Source organism: Lissotriton helveticus, chromosome 1_2 (assembly GCF_964261635.1).
Source record: "Lissotriton helveticus chromosome 1_2, aLisHel1.1, whole genome shotgun sequence".
In the NCBI taxonomy this organism is placed as follows: domain Eukaryota; kingdom Metazoa; phylum Chordata; class Amphibia; order Caudata; family Salamandridae; genus Lissotriton; species Lissotriton helveticus.
Genome location: NC_136058.1, coordinates 324385720 through 324401274, shown reverse-complemented (window position 1 = coordinate 324401274; position 15555 = coordinate 324385720). Strand labels below are relative to the sequence as shown.

Sequence of the window (15555 nt, the reverse complement as noted above, 5' to 3'; positions counted from 1 at the left end):
ACCCGGATTTGAACAAGGGACCTATTGATCTGCAGTCAAATGCTCTACCACTGAGCTATATCCCCAGCTTTTCGGTAAAATCAGAATGACAAAATATCAGTACATCATGAAAGAGTGTGAGGATCATACTAAGTTGTGCCAGAAAGTACAACCTTGAAACTGTGGAACAGGAGAAGTAGTCCTTAATATTATTTATTAAAGGAAAACTGGATCATTTAAAAACAGATTTATTTGTTTCATTGTTATTTTATTTGAATAGGCAGTGGTACATAGGACCAATGCCTCTACATACAAGGATTGTTTTGAAACATTCTTAAAGGGGAAGAGGTTTTTACGGGACACCTTATCATTTGAGGATTGGTTACCACAATCACTGAGATGGTGATGAAGTATGATTGTTTAGGGCCAAATTATGGTGGAAAAACATTTCTACGTACCACTACAATTCGGTATTTGGAAGGTACACCCAAACACCCCTTTCGAATACCTTCCATTTAATACATCAGAAAAAGCCATTTTGCGTTTGCAAATGGCCTGATTCTTCAGACCAGCCTTCTTGCAACTGCAATGATAGTTCGTACATCTTGCACGTAGGCAGAGCTTTTAAGGAGAAATTAAATAGTTCCTACGTTGCACAAAAATGAAGTGCTTCAAACAAACACATACTTTGCATGCACAGAGAAGAGGTGGAATATATGTAAGACTGAAGACAGAGGTGAAATGAGAAATAGATTGACTGCTTCGCTGCCAAGTTTTATACGCCATTTCTTCAGTGCAATACAAGAAAGCACCAAACAGTATAACAAAGTTGTCAATTGGTTTCATAGTCCATTCCCTTTGTTTAGTGCTATGAAAGGAAGAGCCGAATTCCAAAATTGATCAATGATGTTTCAGAAATTTCCCAAAGGGAATAACAAGCCGAGTGTTAAAAACTGCATTTACTCACAGGTTTTGAGCAGGAAACACTGAAATGCTATTAAAGTGCAATATCCAAGGGAACACTGACTCTGTTAAAGATGAACCAAATGGAATTGATGAAAAGTCCCAATTACAAACAACAGAATCAAAATAGGGTGAGGGGACACCCGGATTTGAACCAGGGACCTCTTGATCTGCAGTCAAATGCTCTACCACTGAGCTACATCCCCAGCTTTTCAGGAAAATCAGAATGACAAAATATCAGTACATCATGAAAGAGTGAGTGGATCATACTAAGTTGTTCCGGAAAGTACAACCTTGAAACTGTGGAACAGGAGAAATAGTCCTTAATATTATTTATTAAAGGAAAACTGGATCATTTAAAAACAGATATTTGTTTCATTGTTATTTTATTTGAATAGGCAGTGGTACATAGAACCAATGCCTCTACATACAATGATTATTTTGAAACATTCTGAAAGGGGAAGAGGTTTTTGCGGGACACCTTATCATTTGAGGATTGGTTACCACAATCACTGAGATGGTGATGAAGTATGATTGTTTTGGGCCAAATTATGGTGGAAAAACATTTCTTTGTACCACTACAATTCGGTATTTGGAAGGTACACCCAAACACCCCTTTCGAATACCTTCCATTTAATACATCAGAAAAAGCCATTTTGCGTTTGCAAATGGCCTGATTCTTCAGACCAGCCTTCTTGCAACTGCAATGATAGTTCGTACATCTTGCACGTAGGCAGAGCTTTTAAGGAGAAATTAAATAGTTCCTACATTGCACAAAAATGAAGTGCTTCAAACAAACACATACTTTGCAAGCACAGAGAAGAGGTGGAATATATGTAAGACTGAAGACACAGGTGAAATGAAAAATAGATTGACTGCTTCGCTGCCAAGTTTTATACGCCATTTCTTCAGTGCAATACAAGAAAGCACCAAACAGTATAACAAAGTTGTCAATTGGTTTCATAGTCCATTCCCTTTGTTTAGTGCTGTGAAAGGAAGAGCCGAATTCCAAAATTGATCAATGATGTTTCAGAAATTTCCCAAAGGGAATACCAAGCCGAGTGTTAAAAACTGCATTTACTCACAGGTTTTGAGCAGGAAACACTGAAATGCTATTAAACTGCAATATCCAAGGGAACACTGACTCTGTTAAAGATGATCCAAATGGAATTGATGAAAAGTCCCAATTACAAACAACAGAATCAAAATAGGGTGAGGGAACACCCGGATTTGAAACAGGGACCTCTTGATCTGCAGTCAAATGCTCTACCACTGAGCTATATCCCCAGCTTTTCAGTAAAATCAGAATGACAAAATATGAGTACATCATGAAAGAGTGTGAGGATCATACTAAGTTGTGCCAGACAGTACAACCTTGAAACTGTGGAACAGGAGAAGTAGTCCTTAATATTATTTATTAAAGTAAAACTGGATCATTTAAAAAACAGATTTATTTGTTTCATTGTTATTTTATTTGAATAGGCAGTGGTACATAGAACCAATGCCTCTACATACAATGATTGTTTTGAAACATTCTTAAAGGGGAAGAGGTTTTTACGGGACACCTTATCATTTGAGGATTGGTTACCACAATCACGGAGATGGTGATGAAGTATGATTGTTTTGGGCCAAATTATGGTGGAAAAACATTTCTACGTACCACTACAATTCGGTATTTGGAAGGTACACCCAAGCACCCCTTTCGAATACCTTCCATTTAATACATCAGAAAAAGCCATTTTGCGTTTGCAAATGGCCTGATTCTTCAGACCAGCCTTCTTGCAACTGCAATGATAGTTCGTACCTCTTGCACGTAGGCAGAGCTTTTAAGGAGAAATTAAATAGTTCCTACGTTGCACAAAAATGAAGTGCTTCAAACAAACACATACTTTGCATGCACAGAGAAGAGGTGGAATATATGTAAGACTGGAGACACAGGTGAAATGAGAAATAGATTGACTGCTTCGCTGCCAAGTTTTATACGCCATTTCTTCAGTGCAATACAAGAAAGCACCAAACAGTATAACAAAGTTGTCAATTGCTTTCATAGTCCATTCCCTTTCTTTAGTGCTGTGAAAGGAAGAGCCAAATTACAAAATTGATCAATGATGTTTCAGAAATTTCCCAAAGGGAACAACAAGCAGAGAGTTAAAAACTGCATTTACTCACAGGTTTTGAGCAGGAAACACTGAAATGCTATTAAAGTGCAATATCCAAGGGAACACTGACTCTGTCAAAGATGATCCAAATGGAATTGATGAAAAGTCCCAATTACAAACAACAGAATCAAAATAGGGTGAGGGGACACCCGGATTTGAACCAGGGACCTCTTGATCTGCAGTCCAATGCTCTACCACTGAGCTATATCCCCAGCTTTTCAGTAAAATCAGAATGACAAAATATGAGTACATCATGAAAGAGTGTGAGGATCATACTAAGTTGTGCCAGAAAGTACAACCTTGAAACTGTGGAACAGGAGAAGTAGTCCTTAATATTATTTATTAAAGGAAAACTGGATCATTTAAAAAACAGATTTATTTGTTTCATTGTTATTTTATTTGAATAGGCAGTGGTACATAGAACCAATGCCTCTACATACAATGATTGTTTTGAAACATTCTTAAAGTAGAAGAGGTTTTTACGGGACACCTTATCATTTGAGGATTGGTTACCACAATCACGGAGATGGTGATGAAGTATGATTGTTTTGGGCCAAATTATGGTGGAAAAACATTTTTACGTACCACTACAATTCGGTATTTGGAAGGTACACCCAAACACCCTTTTCGAATACCTTCCATTTAATACATCAGAAAAAGCCATTTTGCGTTTGCAAATGGCCTGATTCTTCAGACCAGCCTTCTTGCAACTGCAATGATAGTTCGTACATCTTGCACGTAGGCAGAGCTTTTAAGGAGAAATTAAATAGTTCCTATGTTGCACAAAAATGAAGTGCTTCAAACAAAGACATACTTTGCATGCACAGAGAAGAGGTGGAATATATGTAAGACTGGAGACACAGGTAAAATGAGAAATAGATTGACTGCTTCGCTGCCAAGTTTTATACGCCATTTCTTCAGTGCAATACAAGAAAGCACCAAACAGTATAACAAAGTTGTCAATTGCTTTCATAGTCCATTCCCTTTGTTTAGTGCTGTGAAAGGAAGAGCCAAATTACAAAATTGATCAATGATGTTTCAGAAATTTCCCAAAGGGAATAACAAGCAGAGTGTTAAAAACTGCATTTACTCACAGGTTTTGAGCAGGAAACACTGAATAGCTATTAAAGTGCAATATCCTAGGGAACACTGCCTCTGTCAAAGATGATCCAAATGGAATTGATGAAAAGTCCCAATTACAAACAACAGAATCAAAATAGGGTGAGGGGACACCCGGATTTGAACCAGGGACCTCTTGATCTGCAGTCAAATGCTCTACCACTGAGCTATATCCCCAGCTTTTCAGTAAAGTCAGAATGACAAAATATCACTACATCATGAAAGAGTGTGAGGATCATACCAAGTTGTGCCAGAAAGTACAACCTTGAAACTGTGGAACAGGAGAAGTAGTCCTTAATATTATTTATTAAAGGAAAACTGGATCATTTAAAAACAGATTTATTTGTTTCATTGTTATTTTATTTGAATAGGCAGTGGTACATAGGACCAATGCCTCTACATACAATGATTGTTTTGAAACATTCTTAAAGGGGAAGAGGTTTTTACGGGACACCTTATCATTTGAGGATTGGTTACCACAATCACTGAGATGGTGATGAAGTATGATTGTTTTGGGCCAAATTCTGGTGGAGAAAGATATCTACGTACCACTACAATTCGGTATTTGGAAGGTACACCCAAAACCCCTTTCGAATACCTTCCATTTAATACATCAGAAAAAGCCATTTTGCGTTTGCAAATGGCCTGATTCTTCAGACCAGCCTTCTTGCAACTGCAATGATAGTTCGTACATCTTGCACGTAGGCAGAGCTTTTTAGGAGAAATTAAATAGTTCCTACGTTGCACAAAAATGAAGTGCTTCAAACAAACACATACTTTGCATGCACAGAGAAGAGGTGGAATATATGTAAGACTGAAGACACAGGTGAAATGAGAAATAGATTGACTGCTTCGCTGCCAAGTTTTATACGCCATTTCGTCAGTGCAATACAAGAAAGCACCAAACAGTATAACAAAGTTGTCAATTGCTTTCATAGTCCATTCCCTTTGTTTACTGCTGTGAAAGGAAGAGCCAAATTACAAAATTGATCAATGATGTTTCAGAAATTTCCCAAAGGGAATAACAAGCAGAGTGTTAAAAACTGCATTTACTCACAGGTTTTGAGCAGGAAACACTGAAATGTTATTAAAGTGCAATATCCTAGGGAACACTGACTCTGTCAAAGACGATCCAAATGGAATTGATGAAAAGTCCCAATTACAAACAACAGAATCAAAATAGGGTGAGGGGACACCCGGATTTGAACAAGGGACCTAATGATCTGCAGTCAAATGCTCTACCACTGAGCTATATCCCCAGCTTTTCGGTAAAATCAGAATGACAAAATATCAGTACATCATGAAAGAGTGTGAGGATCATACTAAGTTGTGCCAGAAAGTACAACCTTGAAACTGTGGAACAGGAGAAGTAGTCCTTAATATTATTTATTAAAGGAAAACTGGATCATTTAAAAACAGATTTATTTGTTTCATTGTTATTTTATTTGAATAGGCAGTGGTACATAGGACCAATGCCTCTACATACAAGGATTGTTTTGAAACATTCTTAAAGGGGAAGAGGTTTTTACGGGACACCTTATCATTTGAGGATTGGTTACCACAATCACTGAGATGGTGATGAAGTATGATTGTTTAGGGCCAAATTATGGTGGAAAAACATTTCTACGTACCACTACAATTCGGTATTTGGAAGGTACACCCAAACACCCCTTTCGAATACCTTCCATTTAATACATCAGAAAAAGCCATTTTGCGTTTGCAAATGGCCTGATTCTTCAGACCAGCCTTCTTGCAACTGCAATGATAGTTCGTACATCTTGCACGTAGGCAGAGCTTTTAAGGAGAAATTAAATAGTTCCTACGTTGCACAAAAATGAAGTGCTTCAAACAAACACATACTTTGCATGCACAGAGAAGAGGTGGAATATATGTAAGACTGAAGACAGAGGTGAAATGAGAAATAGATTGACTGCTTCGCTGCCAAGTTTTATACGCCATTTCTTCAGTGCAATACAAGAAAGCACCAAACAGTATAACAAAGTTGTCAATTGGTTTCATAGTCCATTCCCTTTGTTTAGTGCTATGAAAGGAAGAGCCGAATTCCAAAATTGATCAATGATGTTTCAGAAATTTCCCAAAGGGAATAACAAGCCGAGTGTTAAAAACTGCATTTACTCACAGGTTTTGAGCAGGAAACACTGAAATGCTATTAAAGTGCAATATCCAAGGGAACACTGACTCTGTTAAAGATGAACCAAATGGAATTGATGAAAAGTCCCAATTACAAACAACAGAATCAAAATAGGGTGAGGGGACACCCGGATTTGAACCAGGGACCTCTTGATCTGCAGTCAAATGCTCTACCACTGAGCTACATCCCCAGCTTTTCAGGAAAATCAGAATGACAAAATATCAGTACATCATGAAAGAGTGAGTGGATCATACTAAGTTGTTCCGGAAAGTACAACCTTGAAACTGTGGAACAGGAGAAATAGTCCTTAATATTATTTATTAAAGGAAAACTGGATCATTTAAAAACAGATATTTGTTTCATTGTTATTTTATTTGAATAGGCAGTGGTACATAGAACCAATGCCTCTACATACAATGATTATTTTGAAACATTCTGAAAGGGGAAGAGGTTTTTGCGGGACACCTTATCATTTGAGGATTGGTTACCACAATCACTGAGATGGTGATGAAGTATGATTGTTTTGGGCCAAATTATGGTGGAAAAACATTTCTTTGTACCACTACAATTCGGTATTTGGAAGGTACACCCAAACACCCCTTTCGAATACCTTCCATTTAATACATCAGAAAAAGCCATTTTGCGTTTGCAAATGGCCTGATTCTTCAGACCAGCCTTCTTGCAACTGCAATGATAGTTCGTACATCTTGCACGTAGGCAGAGCTTTTAAGGAGAAATTAAATAGTTCCTACATTGCACAAAAATGAAGTGCTTCAAACAAACACATACTTTGCAAGCACAGAGAAGAGGTGGAATATATGTAAGACTGAAGACACAGGTGAAATGAAAAATAGATTGACTGCTTCGCTGCCAAGTTTTATACGCCATTTCTTCAGTGCAATACAAGAAAGCACCAAACAGTATAACAAAGTTGTCAATTGGTTTCATAGTCCATTCCCTTTGTTTAGTGCTGTGAAAGGAAGAGCCGAATTCCAAAATTGATCAATGATGTTTCAGAAATTTCCCAAAGGGAACAACAAGCAGAGAGTTAAAAACTGCATTTACTCACAGGTTTTGAGCAGGAAACACTGAAATGCTATTAAAGTGCAATATCCAAGGGAACACTGACTCTGTCAAAGATGATCCAAATGGAATTGATGAAAAGTCCCAATTACAAACAACAGAATCAAAATAGGGTGAGGGGACACCCGGATTTGAACCAGGGACCTCTTGATCTGCAGTCCAATGCTCTACCACTGAGCTATATCCCCAGCTTTTCAGTAAAATCAGAATGACAAAATATGAGTACATCATGAAAGAGTGTGAGGATCATACTAAGTTGTGCCAGACAGTACAACCTTGAAACTGTGGAACAGGAGAAGTAGTCCTTAATATTATTTATTAAAGTAAAACTGGATCATTTAAAAAACAGATTTATTTGTTTCATTGTTATTTTATTTGAATAGGCAGTGGTACATAGAACCAATGCCTCTACATACAATGATTGTTTTGAAACATTCTTAAAGGGGAAGAGGTTTTTACGGGACACCTTATCATTTGAGGATTGGTTACCACAATCACGGAGATGGTGATGAAGTATGATTGTTTTGGGCCAAATTATGGTGGAAAAACATTTCTACGTACCACTACAATTCGGTATTTGGAAGGTACACCCAAGCACCCCTTTCGAATACCTTCCATTTAATACATCAGAAAAAGCCATTTTGCGTTTGCAAATGGCCTGATTCTTCAGACCAGCCTTCTTGCAACTGCAATGATAGTTCGTACCTCTTGCACGTAGGCAGAGCTTTTAAGGAGAAATTAAATAGTTCCTACGTTGCACAAAAATGAAGTGCTTCAAACAAACACATACTTTGCATGCACAGAGAAGAGGTGGAATATATGTAAGACTGGAGACACAGGTGAAATGAGAAATAGATTGACTGCTTCGCTGCCAAGTTTTATACGCCATTTCTTCAGTGCAATACAAGAAAGCACCAAACAGTATAACAAAGTTGTCAATTGCTTTCATAGTCCATTCCCTTTGTTTAGTGCTGTGAAAGGAAGAGCCAAATTACAAAATTGATCAATGATGTTTCAGAAATTTCCCAAAGGGAACAACGAGCAGAGAGTTAAAAACTGCATTTACTCTCAGGTTTTGAGCAGGAAACACTGAAATGCTATTAAAGTGCAATATCCAAGGGAACACTGACTCTGTCAAAGATGATCCAAATGGAATTGATGAAAAGTCCCAATTACAAACAACAGAATCAAAATAGGGTGAGGGGACACCCGGATTAGAACCAGGGACCTCTTGATCTGCAGTCCAATGCTCTACCACTGAGCTATATCCCCAGCTTTTCAGTAAAATCAGAATGACAAAATATGAGTACATCATGAAAGAGTGTGAGGATCATACTAAGTTGTGCCAGAAAGTACAACCTTGAAACTGTGGAACAGGAGAAGTAGTCCTTAATATTATTTATTAAAGGAAAACTGGATCATTTAAAAAACAGATTTATTTGTTTCATTGTTATTTTATTTGAATAGGCAGTGGTACATAGAACCAATGCCTCTACATACAATGATTGTTTTGAAACATTCTTAAAGTAGAAGAGGTTTTTACGGGACACCTTATCATTTGAGGATTGGTTACCACAATCACGGAGATGGTGATGAAGTATGATTGTTTTGGGCCAAATTATGGTGGAAAAACATTTTTACGTACCACTACAATTCGGTATTTGGAAGGTACACCCAAACACCCTTTTCGAATACCTTCCATTTAATACATCAGAAAAAGCCATTTTGCGTTTGCAAATGGCCTGATTCTTCAGACCAGCCTTCTTGCAACTGCAATGATAGTTCGTACATCTTGCACGTAGGCAGAGCTTTTAAGGAGAAATTTAATAGTTCCTATGTTGCACAAAAATGAAGTGCTTCAAACAAAGACATACTTTGCATGCACAGAGAAGAGGTGGAATATATGTAAGACTGGAGACACAGGTAAAATGAGAAATAGATTGACTGCTTCGCTGCCAAGTTTTATACGCCATTTCTTCAGTGCAATACAAGAAAGCACCAAACAGTATAACAAAGTTGTCAATTGCTTTCATAGTCCATTCCCTTTGTTTAGTGCTGTGAAAGGAAGAGCCAAATTACAAAATTGATCAATGATGTTTCAGAAATTTCCCAAAGGGAATAACAAGCAGAGTGTTAAAAACTGCATTTACTCACAGGTTTTGAGCAGGAAACACTGAATAGCTATTAAAGTGCAATATCCTAGGGAACACTGCCTCTGTCAAAGATGATCCAAATGGAATTGATGAAAAGTCCCAATTACAAACAACAGAATCAAAATAGGATGAGGGGACACCCGGATTTGAACCAGGGACCTCTTGATCTGCAGTCAAATGCTCTACCACTGAGCTATATCCCCAGCTTTTCAGTAAAATCAGAATGACAAAATATCACTACATCATGAAAGAGTGTGAGGATCATACCAAGTTGTGCCAGAAAGTACAACCTTGAAACTGTGGAACAGGAGAAGTAGTCCTTAATATTATTTATTAAAGGAAAACTGGATCATTTAAAAACAGATTTATTTGTTTCATTGTTATTTTATTTGAATAGGCAGTGGTACATAGGACCAATGCCTCTACATACAATGATTGTTTTGAAACATTCTTAAAGGGGAAGAGGTTTTTACGGGACACCTTATCATTTGAGGATTGGTTACCACAATCACTGAGATGGTGATGAAGTATGATTGTTTTGGGCCAAATTCTGGTGGAGAAAGATATCTACGTACCACTACAATTCGGTATTTGGAAGGTACACCCAAACACCCCTTTCGAATACCTTCCATTTAATACATCAGAAAAAGCCATTTTGCGTTTGCAAATGGCCTGATTCTTCAGACCAGCCTTCTTGCAACTGCAATGATAGTTCGTACATCTTGCACGTAGGCAGAGCTTTTAAGGAGAAATTAAATAGTTCCTACGTTGCACAAAAATGAAGTGCTTCAAACAAACACATACTTTGCATGCACAGAGAAGAGGTGGAATATATGTAAGACTGAAGACAGAGGTGAAATGAGAAATAGATTGACTGCTTCGCTGCCAAGTTTTATACGCCATTTCTTCAGTGCAATACAAGAAAGCACCAAACAGTATAACAAAGTTGTCAATTGGTTTCATAGTCCATTCCCTTTGTTTAGTGCTATGAAAGGAAGAGCCGAATTCCAAAATTGATCAATGATGTTTCAGAAATTTCCCAAAGGGAATAACAAGCCGAGTGTTAAAAACTGCATTTACTCACAGGTTTTGAGCAGGAAACACTGAAATGCTATTAAAGTGCAATATCCAAGGGAACACTGACTCTGTTAAAGATGAACCAAATGGAATTGATGAAAAGTCCCAATTACAAACAACAGAATCAAAATAGGGTGAGGGGACACCCGGATTTGAACCAGGGACCTCTTGATCTGCAGTCAAATGCTCTACCACTGAGCTACATCCCCAGCTTTTCAGGAAAATCAGAATGACAAAATATCAGTACATCATGAAAGAGTGAGTGGATCATACTAAGTTGTTCCGGAAAGTACAACCTTGAAACTGTGGAACAGGAGAAATAGTCCTTAATATTATTTATTAAAGGAAAACTGGATCATTTAAAAACAGATATTTGTTTCATTGTTATTTTATTTGAATAGGCAGTGGTACATAGAACCAATGCCTCTACATACAATGATTATTTTGAAACATTCTGAAAGGGGAAGAGGTTTTTGCGGGACACCTTATCATTTGAGGATTGGTTACCACAATCACTGAGATGGTGATGAAGTATGATTGTTTTGGGCCAAATTATGGTGGAAAAACATTTCTTTGTACCACTACAATTCGGTATTTGGAAGGTACACCCAAACACCCCTTTCGAATACCTTCCATTTAATACATCAGAAAAAGCCATTTTGCGTTTGCAAATGGCCTGATTCTTCAGACCAGCCTTCTTGCAACTGCAATGATAGTTCGTACATCTTGCACGTAGGCAGAGCTTTAAAGGAGAAATTAAATAGTTCCTACATTGCACAAAAATGAAGTGCTTCAAACAAACACATACTTTGCAAGCACAGAGAAGAGGTGGAATATATGTAAGACTGAAGACACAGGTGAAATGAAAAATAGATTGACTGCTTCGCTGCCAAGTTTTATACGCCATTTCTTCAGTGCAATACAAGAAAGCACCAAACAGTATAACAAAGTTGTCAATTGGTTTCATAGTCCATTCCCTTTGTTTAGTGCTGTGAAAGGAAGAGCCGAATTCCAAAATTGATCAATGATGTTTCAGAAATTTCCCAAAGGGAACAACAAGCAGAGAGTTAAAAACTGCATTTACTCACAGGTTTTGAGCAGGAAACACTGAAATGCTATTAAAGTGCAATATCCAAGGGAACACTGACTCTGTCAAAGATGATCCAAATGGAATTGATGAAAAGTCCCAATTACAAACAACAGAATCAAAATAGGGTGAGGGGACACCCGGATTTGAACCAGGGACCTCTTGATCTGCAGTCCAATGCTCTACCACTGAGCTATATCCCCAGCTTTTCAGTAAAATCAGAATGACAAAATATGAGTACATCATGAAAGAGTGTGAGGATCATACTAAGTTGTGCCAGACAGTACAACCTTGAAACTGTGGAACAGGAGAAGTAGTCCTTAATATTATTTATTAAAGTAAAACTGGATCATTTAAAAAACAGATTTATTTGTTTCATTGTTATTTTATTTGAATAGGCAGTGGTACATAGAACCAATGCCTCTACATACAATGATTGTTTTGAAACATTCTTAAAGGGGAAGAGGTTTTTACGGGACACCTTATCATTTGAGGATTGGTTACCACAATCACGGAGATGGTGATGAAGTATGATTGTTTTGGGCCAAATTATGGTGGAAAAACATTTCTACGTACCACTACAATTCGGTATTTGGAAGGTACACCCAAGCACCCCTTTCGAATACCTTCCATTTAATACATCAGAAAAAGCCATTTTGCGTTTGCAAATGGCCTGATTCTTCAGACCAGCCTTCTTGCAACTGCAATGATAGTTCGTACCTCTTGCACGTAGGCAGAGCTTTTAAGGAGAAATTAAATAGTTCCTACGTTGCACAAAAATGAAGTGCTTCAAACAAACACATACTTTGCATGCACAGAGAAGAGGTGGAATATATGTAAGACTGGAGACACAGGTGAAATGAGAAATAGATTGACTGCTTCGCTGCCAAGTTTTATACGCCATTTCTTCAGTGCAATACAAGAAAGCACCAAACAGTATAACAAAGTTGTCAATTGCTTTCATAGTCCATTCCCTTTGTTTAGTGCTGTGAAAGGAAGAGCCAAATTACAAAATTGATCAATGATGTTTCAGAAATTTCCCAAAGGGAACAACAAGCAGAGAGTTAAAAACTGCATTTACTCTCAGGTTTTGAGCAGGAAACACTGAAATGCTATTAAAGTGCAATATCCAAGGGAACACTGACTCTGTCAAAGATGATCCAAATGGAATTGATGAAAAGTCCCAATTACAAACAACAGAATCAAAATAGGGTGAGGGGACACCCGGATTAGAACCAGGGACCTCTTGATCTGCAGTCCAATGCTCTACCACTGAGCTATATCCCCAGCTTTTCAGTAAAATCAGAATGACAAAATATGAGTACATCATGAAAGAGTGTGAGGATCATACTAAGTTGTGCCAGAAAGTACAACCTTGAAACTGTGGAACAGGAGAAGTAGTCCTTAATATTATTTATTAAAGGAAAACTGGATCATTTAAAAAACAGATTTATTTGTTTCATTGTTATTTTATTTGAATAGGCAGTGGTACATAGAACCAATGCCTCTACATACAATGATTGTTTTGAAACATTCTTAAAGTAGAAGAGGTTTTTACGGGACACCTTATCATTTGAGGATTGGTTACCACAATCACGGAGATGGTGATGAAGTATGATTGTTTTGGGCCAAATTATGGTGGAAAAACATTTTTACGTACCACTACAATTCGGTATTTGGAAGGTACACCCAAACACCCTTTTCGAATACCTTCCATTTAATACATCAGAAAAAGCCATTTTGCGTTTGCAAATGGCCTGATTCTTCAGACCAGCCTTCTTGCAACTGCAATGATAGTTCGTACATCTTGCACGTAGGCAGAGCTTTTAAGGAGAAATTTAATAGTTCCTATGTTGCACAAAAATGAAGTGCTTCAAACAAAGACATACTTTGCATGCACAGAGAAGAGGTGGAATATATGTAAGACTGGAGACACAGGTAAAATGAGAAATAGATTGACTGCTTCGCTGCCAAGTTTTATACGCCATTTCTTCAGTGCAATACAAGAAAGCACCAAACAGTATAACAAAGTTGTCAATTGCTTTCATAGTCCATTCCCTTTGTTTAGTGCTGTGAAAGGAAGAGCCAAATTACAAAATTGATCAATGATGTTTCAGAAATTTCCCAAAGGGAATAACAAGCAGAGTGTTAAAAACTGCATTTACTCACAGGTTTTGAGCAGGAAACACTGAATAGCTATTAAAGTGCAATATCCTAGGGAACACTGCCTCTGTCAAAGATGATCCAAATGGAATTGATGAAAAGTCCCAATTACAAACAACAGAATCAAAATAGGGTGAGGGGACACCCGGATTTGAACCAGGGACCTCTTGATCTGCAGTCAAATGCTCTACCACTGAGCTATATCCCCAGCTTTTCAGTAAAATCAGAATGACAAAATATCACTACATCATGAAAGAGTGTGAGGATCATACCAAGTTGTGCCAGAAAGTACAACCTTGAAACTGTGGAACAGGAGAAGTAGTCCTTAATATTATTTATTAAAGGAAAACTGGATCATTTAAAAACAGATTTATTTGTTTCATTGTTATTTTATTTGAATAGGCAGTGGTACATAGGACCAATGCCTCTACATACAATGATTGTTTTGAAACATTCTTAAAGGGGAAGAGGTTTTTACGGGACACCTTATCATTTGAGGATTGGTTACCACAATCACTGAGATGGTGATGAAGTATGATTGTTTTGGGCCAAATTCTGGTGGAGAAAGATATCTACGTACCACTACAATTCGGTATTTGGAAGGTACACCCAAAACCCCTTTCGAATACCTTCCATTTAATACATCAGAAAAAGCCATTTTGCGTTTGCAAATGGCCTGATTCTTCAGACCAGCCTTCTTGCAACTGCAATGATAGTTCATACATCTTGCACGTAGGCAGAGCTTTTAAGGAGAAATTAAATAGTTCCTACGTTGCACAAAAATGAAGTGCTTCAAACAAACACATACTTTGCATGCACAGAGAAGAGGTGGAATATATGTAAGACTGAAGACACAGGTGAAATGAGAAATAGATTGACTGCTTCGCTGCCAAGTTTTATACGCCATTTCGTCAGTGCAATACAAGAAAGCACCAAACAGTATAACAAAGTTGTCAATTGCTTTCATAGTCCATTGCCTTTGTTTACTGCTGTGAAAGGAAGAGCCAAATTACAAAATTGATCAATGATGTTTCAGAAATTTCCCAAAGGGAATAACAAGCAGAGTGTTAAAAACTGCATTTACTCACAGGTTTTGAGCAGGAAACACTGAAATGCTATTAAAGTGCAATATCCTAGGGAACACTGACTCTGTCAAAGACGATCCAAATGGAATTGATGAAAAGTCCCAATTACAAACAACAGAATCAAAATAGGGTGAGGGGACACCCGGATTTGAACAAGGGACCTATTGATCTGCAGTCAAATGCTCTACCACTGAGCTATATCCCCAGCTTTTCGGTAAAATCAGAATGACAAAATATCAGTACATCATGAAAGAGTGTGAGGATCATACTAAGTTGTGCCAGAAAGTACAACCTTGAAACTGTGGAACAGGAGAAGTAGTCCTTAATATTATTTATTAAAGGAAAACTGGATCATTTAAAAACAGATTTATTTGTTTCATTGTTATTTTATTTGAATAGGCAGTGGTACATAGGACCAATGCCTCTACATACAAGGATTGTTTTGAAACATTCTTAAAGGGGAAGAGGTTTTTACGGGACACCTTATCATTTGAGGATTGGTTACCACAATCACTGAGATGGTGATGAAGTATGA

General features: G+C 37.6%; 9 non-coding genes across 9 annotated transcripts; all 9 read right to left on the bottom strand.

The window, feature by feature from the left end:
• Positions 1-1076: 1076 nt before the first annotated feature.
• TRNAC-GCA (transfer RNA cysteine (anticodon GCA)) lies at positions 1077-1148 on the bottom strand. Its single transcript has one exon. It is a non-coding gene; the product is annotated as a tRNA-Cys (tRNA).
• A 2093-nt stretch (positions 1149-3241) lies between these two features.
• Positions 3242-3313, bottom strand: TRNAC-GCA (transfer RNA cysteine (anticodon GCA)). The gene has a single exon. It is a non-coding gene; the product is annotated as a tRNA-Cys (tRNA).
• A 1012-nt stretch (positions 3314-4325) lies between these two features.
• On the bottom strand, positions 4326-4397 carry TRNAC-GCA (transfer RNA cysteine (anticodon GCA)). Its single transcript has one exon. It is a non-coding gene; the product is annotated as a tRNA-Cys (tRNA).
• A 2093-nt stretch (positions 4398-6490) lies between these two features.
• On the bottom strand, positions 6491-6562 carry TRNAC-GCA (transfer RNA cysteine (anticodon GCA)). Its single transcript has one exon. It is a non-coding gene; the product is annotated as a tRNA-Cys (tRNA).
• Positions 6563-7571: 1009 nt separating this feature from the next.
• On the bottom strand, positions 7572-7643 carry TRNAC-GCA (transfer RNA cysteine (anticodon GCA)). Its single transcript has one exon. It is a non-coding gene; the product is annotated as a tRNA-Cys (tRNA).
• Positions 7644-9739: 2096 nt separating this feature from the next.
• On the bottom strand, positions 9740-9811 carry TRNAC-GCA (transfer RNA cysteine (anticodon GCA)). The gene has a single exon. It is a non-coding gene; the product is annotated as a tRNA-Cys (tRNA).
• A 1011-nt stretch (positions 9812-10822) lies between these two features.
• Positions 10823-10894, bottom strand: TRNAC-GCA (transfer RNA cysteine (anticodon GCA)). The gene has a single exon. It is a non-coding gene; the product is annotated as a tRNA-Cys (tRNA).
• A 1009-nt stretch (positions 10895-11903) lies between these two features.
• Positions 11904-11975, bottom strand: TRNAC-GCA (transfer RNA cysteine (anticodon GCA)). The gene has a single exon. It is a non-coding gene; the product is annotated as a tRNA-Cys (tRNA).
• A 2096-nt stretch (positions 11976-14071) lies between these two features.
• TRNAC-GCA (transfer RNA cysteine (anticodon GCA)) lies at positions 14072-14143 on the bottom strand. The gene has a single exon. It is a non-coding gene; the product is annotated as a tRNA-Cys (tRNA).
• Between the last annotated feature and the right edge of the window lie 1412 nt (positions 14144-15555).